Source organism: Tupaia chinensis, unplaced genomic scaffold, assembly GCF_000334495.1.
Source record: "Tupaia chinensis unplaced genomic scaffold, TupChi_1.0 Scaffold000277_1, whole genome shotgun sequence".
NCBI lineage: Eukaryota > Metazoa > Chordata > Mammalia > Scandentia > Tupaiidae > Tupaia > Tupaia belangeri.
The window spans coordinates 2,515,677-2,534,839 of record NW_006159760.1 but is presented as its reverse complement, the minus strand read 5'-3'; positions in this window follow the sequence as shown (position 1 = coordinate 2,534,839).

Below are 19,163 nucleotides of genomic sequence, written 5' to 3'. Positions count from 1 at the left end.
TTCTTTCTTTCTTTCTTTCTTTCTTTCTTTCTTTCTTTCTTTCTTTCTTTCTTTCTTTCTTTCTTTTCTTTCTTTCTTTTCTTTCCTTCTTTTCTTTCTTTCTTTTCTTTCTTTCTTCTTCCTCTTTCTTCTTCCTCTTTCTTTCTTCTTCCTCTTTCTTCTCTCTTTCTGGAGAGGTTTTTGCTATAGGGTGTGTGTGCTCACCAGAAAGAGAGAGACAGAGAGTCAGAAAGCGAGAAATCATCCCCCCGGGGGGATGGCCACGCTGCAATTCCTTTTCCTCCATTCTCTTGGGATCTTGGGCATGTACGCACATACACCCGGCGTGAGTTTTAAGCCATCAGATCCGGGTCCAGGACTCAAACCATGGTTGACTACATGGGAGTCCAGTGATAGAGTCATTACGCTAACTGCTGGTCCCTATGCCCACAATCTGAAAGAGCTGGAGGACAAGGAAAAGAAAATCCTGTCATAGAAGACCCTGTTGAAGGTTCCTCTCTCTTTCTCTCTCTGTTCTGCACATATACTCTATAATAAATAAAATAAATAAACTTCCCCTTGATTCCCAGAAAGCAAAACATTTAATAGACACAAAATGAGGATTTTTTCTGTTGATGATGTATATGGAAATATCTTTGACTGGACTTGTGCACAGTGTATTTGTGTGGGAAAAGTTCATTTTGTACACTATAAAGATGTACAGTGATCAAATGCAATTTTTTAAAAAAGAAAAAATGAACTTTAAATAAAAAAATTTTCTTAAAAGCAAACAAAAGGGTTTTTTGTTGTTGTTATTGTTGTTTTTGTTTTTTCCTGCCATTTTAATCTGCAGAGTCTAAGACAAAACTGCTAGACAGCAATTGCTCAACAATATTTGCTGGTTGAACAAATAGATACACGTAGGCATGAATCTCTTAGTAAACAGTTGCCCGTGTACATGGGCACTAGTTAAAAAGTAGCATATACTGCACAGGCTCCGAACTTACAGAATTTATGCTTAAGGGAGAAGGATGAAAAAATAAATTCAGATATAAAAATGTGATATCTGCACAGCTATTAGTAAGTGCTAACAAAATAAACACCTATTTCGTAAGGGTACAAACATGGGTTAAGAAGTATGCTGGTACTACACAATAAACAGTGGAGATATGAAAAATACATGGAAAAAGCTAAATATATATTTTTAAAGCAGACAAATACAATATCAAAAAGTAGGCACATCTCAAGCCAAAAGAAGCTGTATGTATCTGTTCAGAGGAAAAAAGAAAGTATAATGCAGATGAATAAATAGGTAATTTTGCTTTTTATGGTGGATTCATTTCAAGGGGATGAAAACATAGTTTCTGAGCATCTAAAAATGTATGTCTTCTTTTTTGTTTTTCCTTCTTTTTTTTTTTTTTTCGGGGAGGTTTTGCTATAGGGTGTGTGCACTCGCCAGAAAGAGCATGCTAGGTGTGAGTTTATGTCACCGGGTCCAGGACTTAAACCATGGTCAACTACATGGGAGTCCAGCAACATAGCCATTACGCTAACTGCTGGTTTCAAAATGTATTTCTTCTTTATCCTGAAATTGTTAGACTACTTTTCCAGATGCTCTTATTATTAGGGGTAGTTGTTCTAACAGGTCTTGCTAACAAAATATAAATAGGGGTGAGAGTACCTTTTCTAGTTTCTCTTTCTGCTTCTCCTGTTTGGATGCACAGGGCAATGAGGTGGTAGAGGACCAGGGAGCCACAACAGAGAAAGGACCTGGGTCTCTGCAAGGTCAGGAGTTTAAACCTACCTCTGGGTAAACAGCATCCCCCTCGTATTGGTATGTCAGCCAAAATAGATTTTTCTGTCTTGCATTTTAGAATATAGAGCAGTATTGTATAAAAATTATTATTATAAAATTCAAATTAATCCTTTTTATTTTCAAAAAATTATTTAATCTAATTTTATTTATTGTTATTCTTATTACATTTACTATAGAGCATGTGCTTTCACCAGAGAGAGACAGAGAAAGTAAGTCGCCAGGTCCAGGATTCAAACTGTAGTTAGCCACGTAGGAGTCCAGAATCTCAAGTAACAAAAAAATCTTTTTTTTATTTAACTCTATACATTTTGAATCTTTATATATAGACATTGCAAAAATTTGCTATAAGTTTTGTCCATAAGTGTATTCACCAATAGCAGTATTTTATTTATATTTCTTAGGGGTTATCTTCATGACTGAAACATAAGAAGTAAACAACACTTAGAATATGATATAGACTGGGGGCCAGCAGTTGGTATAATGGCTATGTCACTGGACTCCCATGTAGTTGACATTGGTTTGAGTCCTGGACCCGGTGGCTTAAACTCACGCCGGGCACATGTGTGTGCATGCCCAAGATCTGGAGAGGAAAATGGAGGAGAAGGGTTTGTGGCATGCCCATCCCCCTCAGGGGTTGATTTCTCACTTTCTGTCTCTCTTTTTTTCTCGGTCTTCCTGGTGAGTGCAAACGCCCTGTAGCAAAAGCCTCCACTGTATGTACACATACAAGTATAAAGTCTTTTAAGTAAATGTGGAAATTGTATGTTTTTAAATATTAATTCATGAGTTATCAAGATCCTCCTATAGAAAAGTAATTAAATTAGAAACCTTAGCTGCTGTATTTTGTAATCTACTTGGAATGTCCACAACCCCCATTGAAAATTATTGGCTAATGATATTACAGATATCGACAGAATCTTTTCTCACCAGAATAGTGTCTGTTAAACTCATCCAGTTCTGAAGAGTACAACACTAAGTATTTAAGGAATTTCCCACTTCCCCAATAAGGTACATCATTTTATGTGACAGTACCCAATCAAAATTTGAGTTGAACTGTTATCCACTTTTGTATTTTGTGTGTTTCTAAACATATAAAGATATTAGATTGGATTTGAAAAGACATGTTTTCTTCTCTTATAGCTTAAACAAATAGGTTTACCTGACATACTTAGGCAGTGATGACTTTGTATGAATCTGCAGAGGTTAACTGAAATCAGACACAAGAATGATCTTTAAAAATCGAAATGGTGGGGCTGGCAGGAGGTGTGATGGTTAAAGGTGTTGGACTCCCACATGGGTGACTGCAGTTTTAGTCCCGGACCTGGAACTTACTTTATCACTTTCCCTATTTCTCTCTCTGTCTCTCTCTGGTCAAATGAAAATAGTAATAACAATGATAGTAAATAAAGTTAAATGAAATAATTCTTAAAAATAAAATCCAAATAGGATCAAGGGAACAGGCAGAAGTTGAAGTCTGGACTGACTAAATCTGAACCAGATGATCTGGTTCTGCTACTTTTTAAGAAACTAGGAAACAAACAAACAAACAAACAAACAGACAATCCAGGCAAAGTTAAACACATCAGTAGGAAAAATAGAAATATCTAGTAAGTAGCAAAAAGTATTAGATTGTCAGAAAAGTCATAATGTACTTTTCTGTTTTTCTATCCAAAAACACATCCTGACTTCTGACAGCCAAATATTAACAAATCCATTCAACTTTTTCTCAATTAGACCTAAACAGAGCTAGGGTAGGCAAAACAGAAAACTACTAGGAAGGCCAGATGTTTGGCTCTTACTACAACAATAAACAAAAAAAATTACTGAGTAAATGAATAAAATGTATGATTTTTCTTTAGTTGGATTTGGACCTTACAGTTGTAGCTTTTTTAGGTCCAAATCTTGACATAATCTTTGCCATGGAACCATCTGGTTGCAGTTGCTTGGGGTAAAGGCACTGATCAGAGCAGAACTGAAATCATGGCCTAGGATTTGCTTGTTTCATCTAAAGGGTACGCCTGGAGTGTGCAAATTTTTTTCTTCATAATAATTAAGGAACACCAGGAACAGTGGTTTTTACAATTAACAAGCAAGATCATAAAAATATCATCAAATTTTTTTATGTTGGGACCAGCAGTTAGCATAATGGCTATGTCGCTGGATTCCCACGTAGTCGACTGCGGTTCGAGTCCCGGATCCGGTGGCTTAAACTCACGCCGGGCGCGTGTACGTGCATGCCCAAGATCCCGAGAGGAGAATGGAGGAGAAGGGATTGCAGCGTGGCCATCCCCCCTGGGGGGTGATTTCCTGCTTCCTATCTCTCTGTCTCTCTCTGTCTGTCTGGCAAGCGCACGCGCCCTATAGCAAAAACCTCTCCAAAAAAAAAAAAAATTTTTATATTATGGATAAAGTGTCCATGGGGGTGAATGATGGTCCTCTTACCAAACTATAGAAAACCTGTCTACAAATACATGACGTAAACATTTAATAAAGGCAACATTCTAATATTCAGAATAGTATATTTCATTTATATAACTTAGCTATGAATGGCACAATATTTATAATAAGAAAATAGTGTGTATTAAAAAACATAAACACCTTATTGTTGGGAAGGTATGATAGACTCATTTGTATTAATCTTCCACCTGATGCACAACTATAATTACTGATGCCATTGTATTCTTCCATTTAATAATGGAGGCAGCTGTCATATTTACAAAGCACCCAGAAAAGATATAAATATTCTTGCAACCTTGCTTAGCTTTCACAAGTATTCTTCTGCAGGAAGATTGCTACCATCACATAAGATTAGATGAAAAAATCATTTTCATTTGGATGATGCGATCTTTGTGTTCTGTCTTTATTAAAAACACACAATGGACTTGAAATGCACAATTGTATTCAAATGGTTATTCATGGAATACAAGGCACTGTTCAGTTAAAAAAAAATCAGTCTCTATTTTTGCATCTAAATGTGCTGAAATGTACTCAGATTGAACACATCTGTTGGAAGAGTTAGATAGAAACCTCCTCGCGGCATTCTTCTCTTGTCTATACCAGCTCACTGGCACTTAAAACAGAACTAAATAATCTTGCTTGATTTTCTTTTGTCCCAAGAGGAGGATAAGTTCTGATTACTCCTTTGGGGAACAAGCACATTTGTGCTATCTGCAGCAAGGAAAGGAAGGCTACACACCATTCAGAAGTTGTGATTCAGGTTCATGCTGCAAATTCTGAAGAACGCGTGAAACACGGGGATCTAAAGGCTTAGTCACTATCTGTGAGATGTCTATTCAGAAATAATAGCTAGAAACTGGAAAGGAGATCATGTATCTTCATATTTGCATAAAGGAACTTTCAAAGGAGGTGCTGAAATGGGAAGAATGAGGTAAAAGGAAATTACAGACAACTATGATATGGGGATAAAAACGAATAGAGACCTTAGGGGATAAATGAGAATAAAGAGGTCCTGCACTGAGCAGAAAGAATTACAAAGGTTTGCCTGCCTGTCTAGATCACAAATATATTAGCAAAATAGATAGAACCTCTAACTTCTAATTTCTAATTGCAGTGAGGAATATTTCTTAGTTCTGTATGTCAGAAGGGAGGAGGAAAAAATAGGGTAGAATCAAGCTGCATCTAAAAGACGGAGAAGCAAAAAAACTTCGATTCTATGTAAGATTCTCTTCTAAACTAATTTAGGGGTAGAAACTATTTGTCTCAAAGAGAAATTAAGAAACCTTTATCCAGTTTTTATAATTATCTTTGTACAGAATCAAGTGTAAACTGTGACAGTGAAAGGCAGTAGAATGTAGAACTCCCAGCAGGCAAATGGGAATCTCAAAATACTCTTGCTGAGACTTCTCCAAACACTGTATGCAAACGGGATTGTCTGTATGGGTATGTTTGCTTATTTTATTTAAGTATACTACCTTGAATGAAAAGCTGTGTCAGTGAATGGTTTTATGTCCTTCACATTTTAATGGTACTTGTATTTTAAAACATTAATTGCGGGACCAGCAGTTGGTATAATGGCTATGTCGCTGGACTCCCATGTAGCCGACTGCAGTTCGAGTCCCAGATCTGATAGCTTAAACTCACATTGGGCAAGTGTGTGTACGTGCCCAAGATCCCAAAGAGAATGGAGAAGAGATTGCGTCATGGCCATCCCCCTTGGGGGGTGATTTCTCGCTTTCTGTCTCTCTGTGTCTTTCTGGTGAGTGGACACACCTTATAACAAAAACCTCTCAAAAAAATAATAAAAAGAAGAAAAAAAACATTAATTCACTAGGTATTTAAATAAATATTATCGTAAACTTTCTGTAGGAGTGATGATCCCTAATTGATCTTGTGTGTAAGTTAAGATTGATACATATTTGTGTGTAAAAGAGATTTCTCATGTGAGGGCTGATTATTCATAGACTGGGGTCTAACTTTAATTATCTTTATATATCATCAAGTACAAGTGTTGCTTCTCAATGACTAGTCAATAAAATAGCAGCATTGGCATTTTGGGGACCATCTTAAAAATTGCAGAGTGTCAGTTCATATTCTAAATCAAAATAATCAATATTAGTGTCATAATAAGATTCTTTAAAGATTACATGCTCACTGAAGGTTGAGAAGCTCTAAGCTAAACAATTTTACTTGCAATTTGTTTAGCAGATAAATATGGTGCTAACATGGAAGTGATTCTTACATGATGGGGATGTAAGTGACAATGGTATGCCCATGGTAGTGTTAGTATTGCTGGTGGTTTTGATGGTGGTAATGCCAGTTTACCTCCCAGATCCCACTAAGTGAGGAACTGAAACATCACTTCAATACTAAAAATCAATGAAAAAATAATATATAAAAGTAAAAACAATTGTATCTTCTCAAACTTTATATATATATATATATATATATACACATATATATTTACAAGTTTATGTCCGAGATGACCTGGAGAACATAGGTCTAGTTGATTGGCAGACAATTTTGAAGCTGTAACTGAACTTGACTCAATAGAGTGCTTTTGGTCATTCCATTTTCAACATTTCAATAACACCTCCCCACATCACACTGAATTGCTCCTCTACATAAATCCTAACCAAGTAGTAAACATTATAGTTATGAAGAATTTTGAAGCCACATTAGTAGCTTTTCCATAATACTAAATTATTAATCTGCTTAAGGTGTCCTTGTGTCTCAGTTCAGCCCAAATTACCATGAATCTTTGAACAAGAAAATTGTAAATTTTTTTCTCCCTCTGTAAAGGAATATTTAATACAAGAATAAGGGGTGTTTAAAAGGGCTGGATACAGCAAGACCTCTGCTTCTGGATAATTTTCATGAGCAATCAGCTCATCTTCGGTAGCTTTTTAGGCTTGTGGCATTTCTATGATGGCATACTAACTCAACAGGATTAAGGTCTGGGGACCAGTAAAGAAAATACAATCTGCATTTATTGCTTAGTTATAATCTCCCTCTGTAGTACATAATGTTTCCACAATACAAAGTATGTGATGGGAATCAAATTTTTATCAAAGGCAGCTTGTAATGCACCATCTAGGAGTGCTGAATGTGGCACCTCTGGTTTGAATTAGTGTCTTCATTTGCTATCAACATGATGCTACCATGTGCTTTGGGGTCCCTGGAGACCCTAGTGCAGTATATTAATATTGCAACTTGTAGCCCTTCTGTCAAGGAATTTTGTCTGCTGATAATTTGTAAAGAATATGATGACAAATGCCCACAGTTAATTCTCCAAGTCTACATTTTCCTAGGATTCTACATGGGCTGGTCTCCTATTTGAAAGACATGCACTGCTTCTTTCTTCTTCTTTTTTTTTTTTCTTTTTTTTTTTGGAGAGGTTTTTGCTATAGGGCACATGCACTCGCCAGACAGACAGAGACAGAGAGATAGGAAGTGAGAAATTACCCCCTGGGGGGGATGGCCATGCCACAATCCCTTCTCCTCCTTTCTCCTCTTGGAATCTTGGGCACGCATGCACACACACATGGCTTGAAAATAAGCCACTGGGGCTGGGACTCGAATCACGGTTGGCTACATGGGAATTCAGAGACATAGCCATTATGCTAACTGCTGGTCCCAGACATGAACTGTTTCTTGGAATTACACTTTGTTCTTTCCCTCTCTCTCTTTTAAGTTCATTTCTTTCTTTCTTCATTTCTTTATTTCATGAGTGAGAGTAAAAGACAGAGTGAAACAGAGACAGCATCCTAACAGAGTCTTGATGCCGTGATGCATCTCCAGCTTCTCCTATCCTCCAATCACAGGCATTTGTGTGCCTAGTGTACTCAGGTACTCACAGAGATGTCTGGACTTGAACTCAGAACTTTCCCATGTGGGTCAGCCTTGCACAATATCATTTTTACCACTGTTTTCCAGTTCAACCTCTTGCACTTGATTCTTCATTTGAGCTTAGCCAAAAGGCTGTGAAGTGATACACTTGACTCTTGAAGCACGGTTTCTTTCTGTTGAAAAGAGAAAAACTAGTTGAAACACCATTTGTTCCCCCAGGTGAAATGCAAAAAACACTGAAAAGGAGTGGGAGGGTGAGTGCTTATCTTGAAAAGCCGCCATGCCATCCTTCAGAAACAAATTGGGGGAGGGCATATTTTCACTATGCCTGTCTAGGACAGGAAATTGAACTAAGTCTCTGGAGTTCCACTGTCAATTCATCAGGATAAATAAGAGTCAACAATGCAGCATGTTATAGATGAAACACATTCCCTAGGCCACTTCTGCCATATTTCATTAACAATCTTTCTGATCATAGGGTAGTACCTAAGGAAAACATGTATGTCACACGATGCAGTAAGGACCAAAACAGGTGGTCAGAAAGGACAGAGAAAAAGCCCTCAATCAGTTTTCTGACTTTTATGATTTATGTGAAAAGAAAAAAAAAATAGACTACAATGTAGCATATGATGAGTGACTATATAAACAAAACATTTAACTTTTTATTTTTTGTTTGGATATTAATTAATGGGACCATTCTAGTTAGGAAATATTTGTAGCTGTTTCTTTCATTTCATCGCCACTTCTTAAATGGTCTATAAAGTATAATTGCTTACATTCAACATTTAAGAGGAGATAACGATTAAAGGAAGACCCTAATCTTCAAGTCCTTCTAGATAGTAAAAGAGATACGTTTATACTGACCTATGTCTGCACATGATTCAAATTACAAAGCTTTGACATCTCTGCCAAAAATTTCAAATATGTACTTTGCTATCAGTAGATAACCTTTCACATGTTACTTATTCATGTTGAATTCAAGTCTTCTGAGTGGAAAATAGTAATGACCTTACTATTATTGTCCATGGACTCAGCATGAAAACTAAATTTGATGTATGAAAAAAAATCACATTTTAACATGTAAACTCTTATCTAGTTATTAAACTCTGATAGAAAGCCATACTTGTGTTGGGGTTTGCTTGCTTGTGTGTTTGCCTGGGGAAGTAATTACCCAGTGGGAAGGTGGAACAGCATAAGGAGAACAATTGTGTTCATGAATATAAGATGACTGAGGGAATGTTGGGACAATATGTGGAAATGTAGTAATACATGGTGTCATATTAGTAATATAGAGAGAGTCTTGAATACACATTTCTGAATGCTTAATGGATTGTGTTTAAAAAATAAATCAGCTGGTGAGGACAGCTGATGTTGTTGTGATTTGGGCAGCTCCATCCCACATGTCTAACTGGGCAGTTTGAGTCCCTGACCCTATGGCTTGAAAACATGCTGGGTACTTGTTGGGCATGTGTGCCTAAGATCCTGAAAAGAGAATGGAGGAGAGTGAAAGATAAAAGTTTGTGGTGTGGCCATCCTTCCTGGCAGGTGTTTTCTGACTTTCTCTCTGTCTTTCTCTCCTCAGGAGGGTACATACCCTATACAAAATAAAAAGTAAATAGCCTGAGGCTGTTCTTGTGGCCTAGTGGTTATGAGAGCTAGATTATACGTGGCCAGCTTTAACGTAGAAAGTAGTTTGGTAACCTTCTTGTCTTGAGGAAAATGGTCAAGGCAAAGAAAAAGGACAGAAACTGCAAGTCTACAGCATATTGTTGAAGGTTTCAGTCATATTCATTTCGAATCTCAGCCCCAGTGGCTTGAAAAACACACCAGATGCATGTGCATGTGCACCTCAAATTTCTATAGGATGGGAAAATGGAGAAGGGATTATGGCATGGCCGCTACCCATCAGCAGGATATTTTTTTTTTTTTTCCTCTTCCTATCTCTGTCTCACTGTCTTTTTCTGATAAGTAAGCAAGTTGAACTGGCTCCACGGAGTAGCAGTGAAGCAATGTTTGAGAGAAATTGGATCCCACATGGCAGCATGGCAACTGCAGTTTGTATTTCTGGTCCAGTCAGCCTAAAACACACCTGGCATGTGTGTGAGTGCCTGAGTGCCCATAATACAATGGACTGAAAGACTAGAAGATGGGGTTGAAGCATGACCAGATTCTGTAGAGGGTGTTCCTCTCTCCCTCTGTTTCTCTGTTTCTCTCTCTCTCTCTCTCTCTCTCTCATATATGCTTGCAAACACTCTACCACGAATAAAAAGAAAGAACAAAATCAAGATAAGTAAGTCAATGATCCTTGGTAAGATGGACTTTATTAAATTAGCATGCATAGAACACATAGAAATAGAAAGGAGTAGGTAGATGGGACAGATACTGTAAAGAAGACAGCCCCAGACTGTAGTATCTTAACATAGAGATTAAAGAACAGGGACATCAGCTAAGGGAAAAGAGCTTTTAATGACAATAAGGAAATTCAATTGAGAATAGAAAGCTGAGAAAAAGTTTTAGATGAGATTGTTATTCATAACTTCAAATTTTCCAGAGTTTTTCTTTTTTATCTTTTTATGTTTTTATTCTTTCTGCTGATAAGAATCCCAGTGACTTTCTGACACAGAAATTCTAAGATACACACACACACACACACACACACACACACACACCAATGGCAATTTAATTTTAACAACTAGGAAAACTTCATTGAAAAAGATTACTAACAATATAATAAAATACTTCAGTTTTTCTCATCCTCTGTGTGGTCCTCTCTATTACAAAAAAACAAAAACAAAACTTGATGGGTTCTAAGAGACCACCCAGAGTTTCAATTCTTACTTTCCTGACTTTCCTAATAATGTTTACTGTTTCCTCACTATTTTTATGCTTTATTTGAATCTGGCTTCATTATGGATTTTAAACATCCTCATAAGTTGGGACTCATTGAATAATATGACAGAGATGTAGACCAACAATAGAATCAATTTTATTAAACCTAAACTTTCCATGTATTGCATCAATGATTGAAGAGGTATTTAAGTGGTATCATCTGCAGAAAAGTTGGTTAAATTTATTGCACCTCTTACATAAAAACTCTATAGTGATTTAAAGTAATTATAATGGCAGGAACAACTTGGCTACAAATGGTTATTTCAGAGTGAAACTACTAGGGATGGTATCCTATCTTTTCAAGCACAATTGGGACATGTTTAGCAACTACCTATAGGGAATAGCAAAATCACCTAGATATTTTTCTAGACAGATTCATCTACTCTGCAAATGTAGTAAGTTATTTGGCAGAAAAATATCACATGCAATGCTCCTTGGGGCAATCCCAGGTGGGAAAGTTCCTGGTTCAAATCTGGAGATCCCTCTGAATACAGTGGCCATGTACTTTGCCATGACCTGGGGCTGGTTAAAAGCAGGGCTTGAATCTTAGCACCAAGACCCAATCAGAGGTTCTCCCTTTCTCTATCTCTCTTTTTCTCTACTTATCTCTCTTTCTTTCTCTTCTGCTTATGGAAGAACAAAATGAATACAGCTTTAAAAATACAAATATCTCTAAGGTTTTTTTTTGTTTGTTAGTTTTCTATAAAACGGAGCTTAGGTTCTCTTCTCAGTGTAGGATCTCTCATAGATCAGAACAGATCTAGGACAATTCTCAGGTAACTCAGGAAAGTGCCATAACAAATTGGCCATTCTCTTTAATCTTTGATTTAACATTCACTTAAAGAGCACCCAAGAGTCACTTGGTAGTCCTGAAGGCTGGGAACTTCCTCTAGGGTAGGATCTGGAAAACAAACCCAGATCAGAGCCTCGGTAGAGACTGTTTCCAATGGGCAGCCTATGCATTGGACAATGCCCTTGACTGGCATCCTCATGTTCTCCACTGGGACCTTGTCCCCAAGGTGGATATGGTCACTAGAAATGAGAATGTCTTGAGCTCTGAATGGGGGTTCAGGACTTCTGAGTCCATGCTGGCCTCTGAAACTGAGGATTAATGGGGCCCAAGACCCCAGTGAATCCCCTCGGACATAAGGAAATCTCACTGGACAAGCCTAAGGTAACCCTTAAAGTGACAAATAAGAATTGAGGATTTTTAAATTTCTGTCTAAATCAGAAGTTAAGGTTGTTTCCGAAAGTACACTCATAAGGGAAAATAATAGTAAGTGAAAAAAGGTGCCATAAAAGAAAGGTTTCAATTGTAAAAATATAGTTTTAGTAAAAAGATTAAAAGGATAGATTTTAACACAGAAAGTAGTTTGGTAAACTTCTTGTCTTCAGAAAAATGGGCAAGGCAAAGACAAGGGACAGAAACTGCAAGTCTACATCATGTTGTTAAAAGTTTCAGTCATATTGGCAGAGTCCTAGAGTTAAATCTGATAAAATTAAACTTTTGTTTATAGCTGTTCTAAAACTGATCATACTAACATGCTGTCAGTCACAACTGTGGATATTAATTCATCAAATCAGTTGCACTTACTCAAGCACTATAAAACCAAACTGTAGGCACATAGTGGGATGAAGGAAAAGTTCAGCTTTATTTATTGCAAAGCGCAAAGCAAGAATGGGTAGCTCATGCCAAAATTACTTAGGGAGAGGTGTAACCTGCATGTGCTTTTTTTTTTTTTTTTTTTTTTTTTGAGAGGTTTTTGCTATAGGGTGCTTGTGTTCGCCAGAAAAAAAAAAAAAAATAGAGAGAGACAGAAAGTGAGAAATCATCCCCTAGGGAGAATGGCCATGCCTCAATCACTTATCCTTCATTCTCCTCTCAGGGTCTTGAGCATGCATGCACATGCACCCGGCCTGAATTTAAGCCACCAGGTGCAGGACTCTGACTGCAGTCAACTATATGGAAGTTCAGTGACATAGCCATTATGCCAACTGCTGGTCCCCTCCCCACATGGTTTTTAAGGGCAAAATTAGGAACAGAGGTCCCAGGTACATGATCAGTTCAGAGATTGGTTCAAGAGGACAGAATCATCTGTGGGCATTCTTAATTGTTGAGGCCTTAGATAATCAAATTTCTGTTCAGGTTTCTGGAGCCATTAGCCTGGGGTCTTTGACTTCACAGCCAGAAATTTATATCCTACAAAACATCTGACAAAACGTCTTATCATTCCTTTAAATGAGAGTTTTAGAGGTCAAATGGCCCTTATTCATGGTCTGTGTTGCTTCATTATCATAACCAAAGTCTGAAGACTTACCCCTTACTCTGGGCCATTACAATGTAAATGGACCTTATATTTTAAGAACCTTAGAAAATACATTAGGGGGTCCTTGCTCAGTTTTATTAACTTTAAGTCCTAGAAATAATAGAAATAGCTAAATTTCATTGTCTGTTACATCATTATTAGAATGAACTGCTCTTCTCTTTTAGAATCCACCAAGCTACAAATGGTGATTGGGACAAAGTCTACAGTGAACACCCACCATGACTTCTAGCACAGGCCTCTCGATTGACCTCTGGTTGAGGATCCTTAACTGCTGCCCACCCCCCACCATCATCCCCAAATTTCAGAAGGAAGAAGTCAGAATGGTCATCTTCGATGCTTGTGCCCATAAAAGCAGTTAGGGATTCCTCTGTAGAGGGGAGAAAGAGGTAGGAGACAAGGACCCTAAAAACATAGTTAGGGTATAGGCCCCAAATCGAATCACAAAATGGCTTAACTTTTGAGGTGGAGGCAGTGATGGCTCAGTGATTGACCTAGGCAGCTGGACCTAGACCTAAAACAAAGGCTTTTTCCAGGCCCTACCAGATTCCAAGAAGAAGATAAGATAATGGTTTTGATGACCCAAAAGACAATCTCCTGACCTTGGTACCCACTCCAAAATTAGAAAAATAACTGGACCCATCCAGCTGTTAGGCCAGATTAGCGTAGGTTAGGCTGAGTTAGTATAGGTTGATTTAGCATAATTAGCATATATTAGGCTGAGTTAGTATAGGCCGATTTAGCATAATCACCCTTGCTAGGGCTGTAGGCCTAGTTAGCATATGTTAGACCCAGTTAGCATAGGCTGAGTTAGCATATTCACCGCCATGACAGGGTTTCCAGGATGGAGCACAGTAATTTGTGAATAAACAGAAGACAGGAATTCGTGAATAAACAGAGGACATGAATTCGTATATTAACAGAGGATGGGCAGGTCGGGCAGCGCCAGGATGGACAAACCTGGAGGTGCCAGAACAAGATTTACCTAACCTTAACTGAGAGTTCTTATCTAAATTCAAGCGGGCGGTAACAGTTGGTCCCTAACAGCACATACTCCCTCCCTTGTGTGCTACATACTATGAAAAGTTACTAATAGTATATAAAAGGTCCCTCTATCTTAGGTTGAGGGTCCTTGTTGCAACCTGCTGCATCGGGCATAAACTTGGACCCCAGCTAGCTGGAAAAATAAATGCCTCTTATGCAGTTGCATTGTCATTGTCTCCTCTGCATCACCACCAGATAAATCGATCTTTGGACCCTACACAGCATGCGCCATTCCCTATCAGGAAGGGAATGCATGCACAAGTCCCACCGAGAGAACAAGTCCAGACACATCCCTTCCTGATGCAAATGAAAACCCCTCTCCACAGTTCTTCCTTGGCAACCCATTTTCCAGGGCCCCTCCCTTTTTGAGAGTTCTGTTTTTCCTTCCCATTCCTTTAATAAGTTCCCCAGTTTGTTAATAAATTAAAAAAAAATCTTCTAAATTCAATTGTGCTTTCTATAAAACTTTAAAAAAATTCAGGAAAAAGTACATGAGAGAGAAAGAATGAGAAAGAGGACAATCAAAAGAGAGAGGATCACTCTGATAGGGTTTCATTTACTTCCCGGTGCTCTAGCTCAGTTTCTTGAGTGCTTGAACCTGCATGTTTTCACATGCACTGTGGATCCAAACCATGGTTGACCATGTGGCTTCCAGCACTGCAGTTCAGTAAGATACAGGCTACACTACCAAGTCTGAGCCTGATGGTGTTGTTTATATAGGCACATTAAGACTCCAATATAACGAACATGAATTTGTCTAAATTCATCACATAAATCATCCTTTGAAACTTTTGTAGTGGTTAAGGATTATGATTGTGTCCTTAGTTGTAAATTCCTCTTTCTTTGATATGTAAAATCCTTTATATGACTGACTGAAGTAGAGTTTAGTAAAACATACTTGTTAGGATTACTGTAAATCTAGAGATTAATAATGGAAACAACCAATAACTTTTTTTCCATTTTCAATGCATTTACTAAATATTAGATCTTTTTAAGCCAAAGCTGTATCATGTTAGAGGAATACCAATCTTTAATAAAGCTGAATTTAGACTCTTATGTGCTTATTTTTGTGTTCCCATTTATTTCCATGTGATGAAAAGTACATGATCTCAATGTTAATAAAGTGATTTAAAAACTGTGGAAATGTATCTCTTTGGTATTTAAGTGCTATTCCAAGTTCTTTTCAGAACAGAGTAAAGCATTTCGTAAGTAATTGCCATTGAACACTCTAATTAACATATGCAAAGTTTAATTTAGAAAACTTCAGACTTAAATGAACTGAAATACATTTTTTTCTTTTTCTTTTTTTTTAAATTGAGATATGAATTTCTTCACTCTCAACTTAATCAGTGTGCGTTATCTCTTAGGGAAAATGTAGTGAAAATATGTAAGTTTTAAAGGAGATTTCACATTTTTCAGAGAAAAATCAAATCTGTTTTGTTAGCATTAAAATTGGTTGTGAGGATGGGCTTATGGTATAATATTTCACCAGTAAGAAAGGTCTAGAACCTTTGTTTATCACATAGTGGTAAAATTGGAAGCAGTACAAATGAGAATTGAAGCTGAAGGTTAATGAAGTGTCTAATTGTTACTATTCCCCTTATTTCAAGGAAACTATAGAATAAGATAAAAGCAGAAAGAATCAAACACTCTCTTCCTCCTGAAGTTTATTTCAAACAAAAACAATTCCCCATTATTATTTCTTTAAAATAAGGGTATAACTGTCATAAAAGACCTTATCTGCCACAACACGAATTCACTGCATGTGAATCAGAGTTTCTAGTCTGGGTTCTGTTTGCCCTCAAATGCTTTCCTAGTCATTAATCTTCACTAGACTATTTTTCAGAATTCTCTGTCAATTGAATTCCAACTGCCAATGGAAGGCAGAAACAAGAGACTGGATAGTTGGTGGAGAGAATTCAAAGGGGAAAGGGAGAGCCAGAATATTTCCTCTAGTCCTGTCGTCTTCAGGGAACAACTCCAGAAGCAGCCCTGTCTCCTCCATGGTCCCAGCTTTCAATCAATAGAACCGGAGATGTCTTCAGCTTCTAGGTTCCAGTAGACTTTTCTGATCCCTCCGTCTAGGGATGGTGGTCATTTCCTTCTGTTAACTCATCAACCTTTGTTGACCTTGCTAACCAATTACTGATATCGTATCCCTGATTCTCAAGTAGTTTCCTTGATACAGTCAGATTGTTATACCCTTTTGTAGATGTTTGACTTTTCATATCATTTGTGTATATTTTAATATAATTTTCATCATACAGAGTAAATTTCTAGCATATTGCTAATAGTAGCTAAACCACACTAAGGCTTTCCCTGTATATACATCAATTAATATGATTAATAAAGTACATTCGACAAATATATAAAGCCATTATTGCTTGGTATGTTGTATGCTTGGTCACTGTCTGTATTTAAACTTATCTTAATGATGTAAACAATGACCATCTAACATTTATCAGGACAAAGAAAACAAAAAAAATGCCTGCTAAGTAGTTATAAAGTTTTGGGAAGGCTATTTTAAATATGAATAAACTGAGCATAATATAGACAAAATACAAAAAATCCAAGATTTGCTTTCTTAATGCAAATTTATACATATGTTTTGACAACTACAAAGTTCACCCACATCAGAGTTTTACTAATGATTTCTCTGAAGAAGAAAATTAGAAAAATTAAAATTTGTGGAATAAAAGTATCAAAAGTATTGCATTTTCTTCAAAAACAGATTGTTTCTCTTAAGCTGTTATCTATTTTAGCACTCTATTCATTAAACCTTTTTTTTTCATCATGGTCCATCTGATTATGAAAATGTAACATATTGGTTAGCAAATGTGCCATGAGGCTTGTAATGGTAGAACTGTCTTGTTCATTATGAAGATTCTCACAGATTACTACACCACTTAGCACATAGTAAGTTACAATAAATGTTTATTCTTTGAAACTTTCCTTTTTTTGTATATATATTTTATTTTAAGTTTTTCTACTTTGCTAATGATTATACTAAAATTATTCTACATATTATCTTACTGTAAACATACTATATTTAAAAACTTTAATATTTTGGTTCAGCCCCATAACCTAATGGTTAGTGGAAGTTGAATCCAATACGGCTGACCATGGTTTGAATAACATCCCTGCTAGCTTAAAGAAATATTCTGGGAATGTGTGTGAGCATGCTTAAAATCCCCACCAGATGGAGAAACGGAAGCGAGGAGATTGTAGCATAGCTGTGCCACTCTAAAGGGTGCTGACTTCCCCTCCTTCTCTCTTTGTCTCTGACGCTCAGTATCTATCTGGCAAGCACACATAGTCTCTTGCAATTTAAAATAAATTAATAAGTAAATAAAGTGTAATATTTTGAATAAGGTTTTGTTGTTATAAAACTAAGTCTGGTTGCTTCTTCTCATTATCAATGAAACAAGAAGCAGAGGCTAAGGAAAAAATATTGTTTCTGCAACCAGGTTATAGAGAGATGGTCAGCAAACATCACCAAACTATCTCAAAAAGACTAAAATGTTGTCAGTCTTAATGGATGTAAGATAAAAGCACTTGCAAATCATTCTTCACTACAATCAATCAGATTCCATTACTTTTTCCTGAGTAATTATCCTGATTTTTGTTTATTTCAAATATCTATTTCTGTATTCTCATCTGATGTTTCCTCAAATAGACCTCCCCATGACTAAGCACTGGATCAGATTGTTTTCCTTAGAGGCCTTTCTTAACTTCAAACTAGGTGTCACCCTGTTATACCTCAAGCTGGCCTGCGTCAGTCATATAGCATAGACTGGGCATTATATCACCATTATAATGTTGATACAAGGTACAATGCATTCCCCATTCTGAAATACATATGGACTTTGAAATGCAATCTACTAAGAGTATAATATCCTCTACTTTAACTAGTATTTTCCATCACTACTATAGAATTTGTGAAGTAGAATAGTTAAAAAAGAATATATGAAAATAATGCTTTTTGAGTGCAATTAAAGTTCAAAAAATCTTTAATCTACAAGTAAAATGGGCAGAGTGTTCTAGGTGCTGTGGACACATTTTTTGAAAAAACAATAAAACAAAAACAAAAATACAATATAACAATATAAGACCCCTATAAGTTCTCCTGCTTTCATGTAACTTATATTTCAGAGGATACAATAATAAGGAATAGAAAAACACTAGCTTGTGACATATCCCAGTCATAAATAGAAGAGATATTTTAAAAGCCTGTACCCCTACCATACTGTGAAATCCCACATTATTTACCTTGATAATATATAACTTTCAAAGTCTTCCCTATTAATATATCTGCCCCTAACTTCCCTATCTGCAATGAACTAAAGCCAGAGCTATGAGTGACGAATGAACGGAAAAGATGGCATTAAAGATATTAATGCTGGAAACTAAGACTTGGGTCAAATTTAAAGTTTGTAAACTAGGACCAGCATATGGCATAATGGTTACATCGCTGAACTCTCACATGGTCAACCATGGCTCAAGTGCTGGACCAAGCATCTTAAAACTCATGCTAGGCACACTTGCATGTGTGCCTAAAATCAAGAGAAGGGAGGAGAAGAAACTGAGGCATAGCCACCACCTGGGGGTAATTTCTCACTTTCTGTCTCTCTGGAGAGTGCATAAGTCCAATAGCAAAAATCTCTCTCAAAATAAATAAATAAATAAAGTTTGTAAACTGAATCTGAGACTGCTATATTAATCTAGGACCTTTAATGATGATAAAATATTTTCATTTCAATATCACTACCAACTTCCAAAACAACCTAATGCAAAATATAATTGGC